We start from the raw sequence: 11,257 nt of genomic DNA, 5'->3' as shown, positions 1-11,257 counted from the left end.
TATATATATACAGTGCCCAACCAAATCACACTAAACAAAAATAAAACAAAATGGATTGCCCCTGGGTTTTTATTTGCACCAAATTATTACATTAATACCTTCTTATTATAAGTTACTTTTATTATCAATGAAGACACTATTTTTTATTTTAAATTTTTGTTTATTATTAGCATATTCATTCTTACAAGTTGTGATGTTTCTTTCTGCCCTTTGTCTGACGTATCAATTCCCAAACCCCCTCCCTCCTTTCCCTCCATCTCTAGCATCCTTAGGTTTGTTCTCTCCTTCTGAAAGTTCAACGTATTGTTGTGGTCTTTTCTTTCTTTCTTTCCTTCATTCCATCCTCCTTCCCTCCTTCCTGCTCTCCCTTCCTCCCTTCCTTTCTAGCAGCCAGTTATGAGTGAGAACATGCAGTATTTCTGTTTCTTTATCTGGCTTATTTCACGTAACATAATCTTCTCCAGACTCATCCATGTTGGTGCAAATGGCAGAATTTCATTCTTTTTTGTGGCTGAGTAGTATTCCATTATGTATATATACCACATTTTCTTTATCCAGTCATCTATCGATGGACACTTAGGTCGATTCCATCTTTTGGCTTCTTTAAAAAGGCTATTAATGGCTGGAACCCATGGTTTCTTGTCCTAGCCTTATCTCTTATTGCTCTGTGACTCTGGGCATATCACTTGCTTCTCTAGGCCTCAGTTTTCACATCTGTACCAGGGGCTGACAAACTACCCTCTGTGGGTAAAATTCACCTTATCAGTATTTTGTATGGCCCATGAGCTAAGAATGACTTTTTTTCATTTTTAAATGGTTGAAAAATAAATCAAGAGAAGAAAAAGATTTTGTAACATGTAAATATTATGCTAAAATTTCACTGTCCATGATGAAGTTTTACCACAACACAGCCATGCTCATTTATTTACATATTGTCAATGGCTGCTGTCATTCTACAATGGCAGAGTTGAGGAGCTATGACAGAGACTAAAACACGTTCTATCTAGCCTTTTACAGAAAAACTATGCCTATCCCTTATCCACAGAGTAAGAAAGGTAGACTAGTGACCTCCAAGTTCCTTCCTGCCCTAGTGTCCACAGAAGCTAGTGGGTGCCATCCCCTACCATTCCCATCCGTATTTACTTACCACTGTCCGTGAGTGCTGCACTTATCTCTAAACTAACAACAAAATCAGATATGTACCCTTTCCTGCTGGCTCTGCATTTTCACTAGAACCTAAATAAGAAATAATGTTGAGCTAGAGTGTTTGCTTGAACATGGCAAGATGATCTGGCCTCTGCTCACCTCTTTTACGGCTTCATGAACTACTCTCCCCCTTCTCGCATGCTCCAACTACAGAGTCCTCGGTCTGCTCCAGGACGTAACAAACTTCTACTTTAGAGCTGCTTGTCCTTCAAGTCTTGGCTCAAATGCCATCTACTTGGACAGGCCTTGTTTAAACACAGTGCTAAATTAGCCTCCACTCCCAACCCTATACTCTCTTCCATAGATCCTTGTTTATTTCCCATAAAGCAGTAAACACAATCTGTAACTAACGTGATTACTTATATATTTGGTTCTTGTTTTAGCCTCCACTCCCAACCCTATACTCTCTTCCATAGATCCTTGTTTATTTCCCATAAAGCACTAAACACAATCTGTAACTAACGTGATTACTTATATATTTGGTTCTTGTATATTGCCTTATCTCCTCAACTAAACTGTAAGCTCTAGGAGGACAAAACCATGCTTTTATGTTTCAAAGTTCTATTCAGAGCTTTGTGCCTGGCACATACATAAGTGATGAATACTATGTGTTAAATGGCTAAACCTGAAAGAATGAAGCTTAAGCTTTATATCAAAATGTGTGATGGGCAAAGTAAAATTTAATTTGGACCAAGTCAAAGGTTTCATGTTAATGAAACTCTTAACCTTATAGAAATTATTAAAAGCTCAATCTAGGCGAGTTAAATGTTAACCTGTAAACAAGCAATTCTTTATCGCACGGGTTTTCACAAATGGGTGGCCTTGTGTGAGAAGCAGTTTCAAAGCCCTTTTGAAATTGCCTGATACATAACACAAAAGAGCAGATTCTCCTGTTTTCACAATGTGTAATTCATGCTCATACATTATTCGGTAGCTCAGGAGCAGGTGCTGAACAGAACCTATCAACCTAATACCCTCATTACTACACTACCATTTTGTTTTTGAGGCTCAAGTGGCCCCTCTGCTGCGCGAGTTAGAAAAAGAGAACATTTGCAAAGGCTTTTGATCTACCATAGAGAAGATTTACCAAAACAAAAAGAAAGGGCATTTCTTAACCATTCCACAGAAAATGGTATTCTGAAACCAAAATCAATTATTCCACTGCAATAAACAGAAAATATTAACAGTACACTGAAAGGAAGAAAGCCAGCATCAGGGGCAACACACAGAACATTAGAAATCAGATTGTCTTTAATTATTTTCAGACTTTTAATTTTCTCATACTGGATGTGCTGCTTTGGTAAACTGGACAATATTTAACTTTTCTTACAGATATATGAAAGTAAAACAAAACACCTTGGGCTAGAGAAAGAGTATTAAAAAGCCACAGATATCTGAACTGTCTCACCAAACCTGAAATACAAAAGTAAGCAAAGATAGTCCCTGGGCAACATAAAATTGGTTACTATATACTAAATCTAATGGACTATACTTATTGAATATTTTCTTGGGTTATTTTTACAAACAATTCTAACAAGATTTATCTGGTCTCTCATTCCATAATGTATTGGAAGTAACTCTGAGTAGCTGCATCAGTAGTGAAGACAGAGGTGCTCTGAGCAGCACCTACCAGAGAAGCAAAGATTGAAATCTCAACAGCAAAGAAACTGAAACCTGTGGGGGAGGATCCTCCCTTGACTCTTCCTAGCTTCCAGTGCTTTGCTGGCAATCTTTGGTGTCCCTTAGCTTATAGACACATCACTCCAATCCCCCATCCTCACATGGCATTCTCCCTGCGCCTCTTCACATCATGTTTCCTCTGTGTGTCCATCTCTGTTTCCAGATGTCCTCTTTTAATAATGATATTAGTCATACTGGATGAGCGCCCACCCTAATGACCTCATTTTAATTCAATTATTTCTGTAAAGACCCTATTTCCAAAAAAAAAAAAAAAAGGTCTCATTCTGAAGCACTGCAGGTTAGGACTTCGACATATCTGTGTGGTCTTCTGAATGTTTGTCCCCTCCATATGGGAAGCTTGATCTCCAATATGCTACATTGAGAAGTGTGCCTTTGAGAGGTGATTGAATGACGAGGTCTATGCCCTCATGAATGAATTAATCCATTCATGGATTAATGGATGAGTGGGTTTGTATGAGAGGGGCACTGGTGGATTTATAAGAAGACCAAGTGAGCATGTTAATTCATGCTCAGCCTCTCTTTCCATGTGATACCCTGGGCCACCCTGAGACTGCAGAGAGTTCATTTGTATGAGAGGGGCACTGGTGGATTTATAAGAAGACCAAGTGAGCATGTTAATTCATGCTCAGCCTCTCTTTCCATGTGATACCCTGGGCCATCCTGAGACTGCAGAGAGTTCCCACCAGGAAGACCCTCACTAGATGCATCCCTTGACCTTGGACTTCCCAGCCTCCAAAACTGTAAGAAATAGATTTTGTTTCTTTATACATTACCCAGTTTTAGGTATTCTGTTATAAGCAACAGAAAACTAACAAAATGTCTTTTTTGGGGGGGACACAATTTAATACATTAACACATACCAACTAAAAATATGTATCTAAACTAAAGTTTGTTGCTATTGGGTGAATAGACCTAAATAGCTTGTCTGCTCTTGAGGATATCTGTTATTTTCATAAGAGTGAAACTAAGGGCTCCTATATTTAGAGCGGGTCCTTTGAATCAGGTAATCCTACGTTTGACTTTGTTCCCCATATACTAATTGTATATTGGCAAGTTGCTTCCCCCATCATAGTATTGTTGACTATCAACTTAGGCGGTATGTGCAATATGCCTATTAGCATAGTGCCTGGTTCTTCACATAAGCGCAATAAATGATAGCTCTTGTTAAGTCATTAAGAAAATGACATTTGTACTGTGTAATATAAAATAAATAGTTAAAAAATGTTGGTGGGCTGAAAGGAGTAAACACCTTTAGGAATTACAAAAACATCTCTCCAGATGACTCATTTCCAGAGGCTTCAGAAAGCTGGAGTGTCCCTGTTGGCAAATTCATTCATTAGCAGCTTATCTGTCACTCAATGATCATTGACTAAAATAATTAGCTGCAGAAAGATCTTACTTTTCCCCTTGAATTATCATCTGAAGAAAATAAAATGTGACTGCTAAGTTACTACAGTGTGTGTGAGTCAGACACAAAGGTGAAATCACAGCCCAGATCTCTGCCTGTAATAAACTGAAGACTTTGGATAAAGCAGACATAATTTTGGTTTACAAATGAATTGCAAACAAGACCTTGATTGGTAAATGTGTTAATAGCTGTTTATCACACCTCAGTGTCACATGCTCTTTGGACGGTTTGCTTCAGTCATGCAGCCTTCTTGGAGGGGAATGGGTATGTGGTAGAGAGCAGACAAACAATGAGGAGGAGATGACACTTTGAAGAGCTCCCTACCAGGGCTGAGAGGAGATCATGCTAGAGTCTTAGATATGAGAGAATCATTTCAGATCTCTCGGTCAAACCTCCTCTCTTCCTCCTTGACAGGAAAGTTCAGAGCTACGCTTAAGGTCACAGAGGAAATTGGTGTCAGAGTGTGGTATAGAACCATCTCTTTAGAGGAAATGTGGTGAGACTTTATGGTGACCCCATGATCCCCACCTCCTGATGTTCACACCCTTGTATAATTCACAGCCCCTGAGTATGTGCTGGTTCTATGGTTTGCTTCTAACCGACATTACATGGCAAATGTGATGACACATCACTCCTGTGATTGAGTTATGCTATATAATGTTTAGAACATTATTTGAGAATTTATATACTTTGTCTGGCTAATCAATGCACTCTAGAGTCACGCTCTCCTTGTTGAATTTGGATTTGGACTCAAGCTTCCATGACTCCTACAGACACAAGGAAGTGAATTCTGCCAGCATCCTGACTGAACTTGCGAGTGGACCCTTGCCCAGTCCACCCTCCAAAAGAGAACCCAGTTCTGGCTGACACCTTGATGACAGCCTTGCAGAGAACCCAGTTAAACTGTGTCTAGACTCCTGACCCAAGAAACTGGGGGCTAATAAACATGTGTTATGATAAGTCACCTAAGTTTGTGGTAATTTGTTACACAGCATACAATATGCATATAGCATGCAGGAAAGGCAGCACAGAGCCCCACACACTGTGGACATGCAATAGGAATGTGTGGAATAAATCAAGAATTTGCTGAAGACAGTATCACCCACACCAACTTTTACCTTCTACACTCACTCAAGGGTTGCATGTACACAGTGTACTCATTCTTTTATTCAGTAATTGAATTATCCAGCAGCCACTCTGGTTTAGATACTGTGCTAGACACTGGAGATTGACAAATGAGTGAGATATAGTATCTACCCATGAGGTCTTAAGTTTAGGAGAGGTAGACAGCTTTTTATAAGGAATATTGTGGTCCAGAGGCTACAATTAGAAGTATAACCACGACCATTGTGAAGACGCAGCTGAGTGTGAGTGACGCGTGTGTGGCTGTGTGTGTACCTCAGGATAGACACATACCAGCTTATATTCTTTTTAGCACATGCCACAGAATTAGAAAACCTTTCCGATATTAGTGTTGACGTGTTTACTTGACTACCTTTTATGCTGTAATATTATCAACATTTTATGACAGACAGGTTGTCTATCCTGTTCACGATTGGGGCCGTAGGACTGAGAACATTGGCAATTAGGTGCCCAATAAATAGTTGCTGAATGAATATTTAGGATAGACACATCATCTCTAAGTTTTTTTTCTTCACTGGTCAAGTTACTGATTTCTGAGAGAATGACAGGAATCCCTTTTAAGTAGTTACTTCAGTCTAAGCGATGATGTGTGAGGATTAATTCCCGTCTACAACCTTCAGAGGCTCTAGATGTATCTGGGTTCAGTTATTGGTTCCTATGATTACAGTTAAGGAGACAAAAGGTGATAAACAAAAATACCGTCCTATGTTTTTCTAGACAATCATGTTTTCTTTTATTCAATGGGAGATGGCATTTTTTGTGAGTCTCTCTGTTGTACTGTAATTATTTACACAAATTGCCTAATTAGATTTTCATCTCACTCCTGTAGGAATTTAGAAAACAGTGAGTTATAACTTCATCAGAGTGGGATAATTTCCAGAAAGAGGGAAAAACAATCAAACATCCACTCAAATGGAATTTTGATCCAAGATGACTTACTATTTAACTGTCCCACACAATTCATCTCATTAGCTTAAATTCATAATTGAGTCTTCTTTAACATCTGACAGGGGAGTGAATATAAAGTTTTCTTCGGACTATAATAATTATTTTCCATCAGATTACTCATTGGAAAGACTGTGGCAATCAACAAATCAAATAGTACTGTCCCCTTAGGAGGAATTATAATGAGTTTTGTTTTTCTTATTTTTTTAATAAAAGCAAACAATTACTTTGTATTTTAAAGCCTTGATTCACCGATTTAAAGTAAGCAAAGGGGAACACTAAACTAGAAACTGGAAATACTTTGGAAACTAAGGCTGATTTTCAGGAAATATTCACAGAAAAACTTTTCACTTCTTGACTAACAAGAAAACTGTCTAATTGTACAATTCAAAAGTGATGGTTATTATACAACCCTGTGTCTTTAACAACCATAGAAAAGAAAGATTCTGAAACTGAGGAAAATTAGATGAATATTCTCTATATGTAGGAAACTAAAAAAAAATTCACATCTGTGGATTAAAAAAATCCACCAACAAAATAAAACAAAACACCTTTTATGTCTCATTTGGAATTTATGGCAGAAACAGCACTTATGGTGTTTAATAAAAATAATTAAGCTAGACATTGCTGGCAGGAAAGCCAATATGAGAAAAAAATAAAAATAGAGCCCATTCTATGTCATCATAGGGAGACAAATAAGTATAGCCGTCCCTTGTTATCAGCAGGGGATTGGTTCCAGGACCCCCAAGGATACCAGAATCCACGGATGCTCGAGTGCCTGATATAGTTGGCACACTACTTGCATATAACCTATGCACATCCTTGTTGTATGCTTTATGTCATCTCTAGATTGCTTATAATACCTAATACAATGTAAATGCTATGTAAATACTGCACTGTTTAGGGATTAATGACAAGAAAAAAAGTCTGTACATGTTCAGTACAATTTTTTTCTAATATGTTCGACCCGTGGTTGGTTGAGTCCACAAAGGCGGAACCCACAGACAGGGAGGGCAACCATACCGTTATTCATTAGCTCCCCTTCCATAGCTAGACATGCCCATCTGCTTTGGCTATTAAAATCCCTGTTAAACCCTCTGAACTCTCGTAAAACTTTGTTTTGCTATCGCAAACCTTCTCTGAAGTACTTCAGCCTTTCTCACACAATTGAGCTTCTGGTGTTAAGCTGTCCTCTAGTCTGTTGGTTGACCATGAGCCATTTCTGCATGTGCAGCCAGACTGCGGTGCCCGAAGGCAGGTGACCACACTTACATGGTGCCACACTCTCCCCCAGGCTGGCTGCAGCCATGCAGGCATCAGGAGGGTGCAGAGGGAGGGGGGCTCTGCATTTCCTTAATGTGGTGCCTCACCCACTACTCGCCATATGGCCTCGGGCAAGCTACCTAATTTTTCTGAACTAGAGTTTCATCAACTGTAAAATGGGGACAATAACACCATCAACCTCCTGGAGTTGTGGGAAGATTGAGTGAAATAATTCACAGCAAGTGCTCAGCAGAGTGCCTGCAGCCCAGGAAGCGCTCAGTAAATGGTGGCCTACCGCTGCTCCTGCTCCACACATATTTACTGACTGCTTCTGGACAATCTTGAATCTTCTACCATGTCCAGAAGTAAAATGTAGGTTTTAATCTGAAATTAAGAAGTCACATATTTTATATCTGCAGTTTCATGCAGATGGTCTCTCCTTGTCTGGGGAAATTACATCTCCAATTCTTTTTCATTCATGTTTTTAATATCATGGAACTCAGGATGTGTTTTACAATCCAATCTTCTAAGTAACTGAAAGATGTTTTGTTTTGCTATCTTAGAGTCCATTAAATACAGCATGCATTCTGCTGATTCTTCTGAAGAAAGAGATTTTAAAAAGAGAATTACAGGACTCAGAAGACTACACATCTCTCCGCCGTGTTGCTCTTCATGCTTTTAACTCTGCCCCCTGGTCCCCAGTCTCAAAATGCCACCATTATTATCATTTAAGTTCCTTAGGCAAGGAACGCTGCTTATTTTTATCATGCACATGTTCTTAAAGCCATTTGACACCATTTGAAATTAATACCACATCAAATTGATATCTGGTACTCCAAGAGCAGAAAATCATGGTTATCAGAGCTCTGTCCAAATTAAAAGGTCTAGGGCCGGCCCGGCCCGTGGCTCACTCAGGAGAGTGCGGTGCTGATAACACCAAGGCCACGGGTTCGGATCCCATATAGGGATGGCCAGTTGCTCACTGGGTGAGCGTGGTGCTGACAAATTAAAAGGTCTATTTGGTCACTACTGTCTTGAAAAACCTTAATGATGTCATTTACGTCCTGAATCGCCCCAAACATTTATGGGTGTTGTCTGTCTTTCTGGCATAATTACTAATAGTGCCCTCTAGCTATCCAGAGTATCCTGATTTGGATGACAAATTATATGATCACTCAATGTAAAGACCAAGGTAGGTTTGAAACTTTTGGCTTTAACGTCCTGTATTTTAATTTTGTCTTTACTACTTGTAAGTCTGGGCTTCTAGTCAATCAGTCATTCCTGTGGCTCAGCCAGTGTCCCTCCCTTTATATTTTTGCTACATACTGGTTGGGCAATGAAAAGCAAAACACACATGACCCTAATTCATGTTTATAAATCTGTAAAGGAGACAGAAATGAATTAATTACACATGAATAATGTCACAACTTCTCATTAGAGGTACAAGATCCTATGACAGCCTGTAAAATATAACACCCGGGAGGTGGGGTGGGGCACACAGGTAATAGAAATGCACCCGACCCCAGAAGGATGTCACCTCTATTTAATACAGCATTCAATATGTCACCATGTCTACCTTCCATTCATTTGCCGTGGCGAGGAAACATTTAGTACAAAGAGGCCCTTCTGAGGATGTGCACTAAGCGGTAATTGTGAGTGTGTAAAGGGCGAGAACTGAACGTTCATCTCTGGTTTCTGATTTAAGTGGCAAAACGACAATGAGAGCAATAAAGAATGAAGGAGAGGACAGAAAAACAGCATTTGGTGTTAGTAAGCTCCTTGAGGAAAAATTGTGTCAAGTTTTTTGTTATTTTTCCTCCTGAATTCCTCTTGGAACACAGGTCACGGCAAGAATGCTCAGAGCATCTCGACTTCCAATGACAGAGAAAGTAAAGCACAGAGACAGAAGGTGCAGAGCCCAAATTCAGAAGAATTAAAAGGCACTCTTAGGTCATGCTGACCTCTCGTCGTAACAGTCTCCTTTCCGATATCTATGATGTCAGCAACCAGAACAGGCTGCGGTAGGCAGTTTTAGGAGGATGACTGAGCATGCAGGTTCTAAAAGGGACTCCATAGACTACAAATGTGGAGAGTTTGTCCTCAGAAAGAACTGTGAGGGACCAGAAGCCAGTCTAGGAGGAAGAGTGCTTGAGAACAGGATCTCCAGTTATCGACAAAACACCAGGTGTGTAAATTCACTTCCGAGATTCTACATGATTAACTGGTCTGCTGTCCTTTTATCTGTTGCCTGGAGAGCACACTTCTGATACAAATAGGCCCTTCCAAAGTGGAAAATTAAATAGTAACTATTTAAGTGTACAAGGCCACGGCCAAAAAAAAAGATTGATCCATGGTACCTACACAAAGAATCTATAAATTGTGATGCTACATTTTCATCTCCAGGCTTTGTACTAATCCCCATGAATTACAGATAAATGTCAACTGGTACTGGTCACATATTTTATCTAGCCAACTTTTTCTTAACTGAGACATAAGTGTATTTAAAAACTCAGCAAATTCTTCAAGGATTAGAAATGACAGTGGTAGAGCCACATGTGCTAATTTTTCATTCAATGATGTGTAATTGATTAGTGCATATATTTCATATGTGTAATTAATGCAAATTGGTATAGTAGAGAGAGCTCTGACTCTGGGGTCAGAGAGATCTAGGTTTAAATGCTGGCAATGCCATTTGTTACTGTTTGTTCTTAGCAAATCTTTGAACCACACAGTTTCTTCATCTGTATAATGGGGAGACTATCACAAAACATGCAATCCTTGTTGAGTTTTGAGGATTTGATTAGATAATGCATGTAAAGTACCTAATAGTCCCTGGCACATAGTAAGCCACCAGTAAATGGTAGCTGTTTTGATGGTGACCACATTCACAGTTCTTATAAATAAAACTGGGTGATAACTTAATGCCTCCAAATCATAGTTTTCTCATATTTAATACTACGTAAAACTGGTATAACTATATGTGCTCTGATCATTATCATGGGTTAGGGTTAGTTAAGAGATCAAATGGGATATTATATATGGAGTCATCATTAAAACTACTAATTTCTGCACAAATGTAAAGTAGTGTCCTTTTCTCTATATTGTCTATATGAATTTGTAGTTTCTTGTGGTATTTGTGTGTCTTTATTTACTACAAATACACTAAGTGCAAGAGACACATTGCTTTTACTATTTCTACAAGGGCACTTGTAAAAGTATGTGGAAAAATGGAATTGAAAGATAATGCGAATCTTTCCATGAACTTTTTGAAGATTCCATTTACAGAACACACATTAGGGATTCACTTAATACAGACTACATGGCAGGCAGATGTTAGAAAGACTCAAATTTTCTCCCCAAGGAATTTTTTTTCCTCATTCTATTTCTTTCACTCATGTGCTTCCTCTATTTCTATTTCACTGAATTCATTTAATATTTATTAAGTTCCTATAGGACACCTTTTCTCCTCTTAGCTAGGCTTAGTTATAAAATGGTAACAATATTCCTTGATTGTGGTCTTGCCGTTTACTAACTATGACCTTGGGCAAATCAAGCTGTTTTTATATATATATATATATATATATATATATA

The 11,257-nt window shown here is 38.8% G+C and overlaps 1 protein-coding gene across 2 annotated transcripts in view; it reads right to left on the bottom strand.

Moving 5' to 3' along the window:
- STK32A (serine/threonine kinase 32A) overlaps window positions 1–11,257 on the bottom strand; it is a 110,857-nt gene that overhangs the window by 47,275 nt on the left and 52,325 nt on the right. The gene's annotated exons all lie outside the window — the stretch shown is intronic.

Source organism: Galeopterus variegatus, unplaced genomic scaffold, assembly GCF_000696425.1.
Source record: "Galeopterus variegatus unplaced genomic scaffold, G_variegatus-3.0.2 Scaffold2401, whole genome shotgun sequence".
NCBI lineage: Eukaryota > Metazoa > Chordata > Mammalia > Dermoptera > Cynocephalidae > Galeopterus > Galeopterus variegatus.
This window is presented reverse-complemented; position numbering and strand designations above follow the sequence as displayed.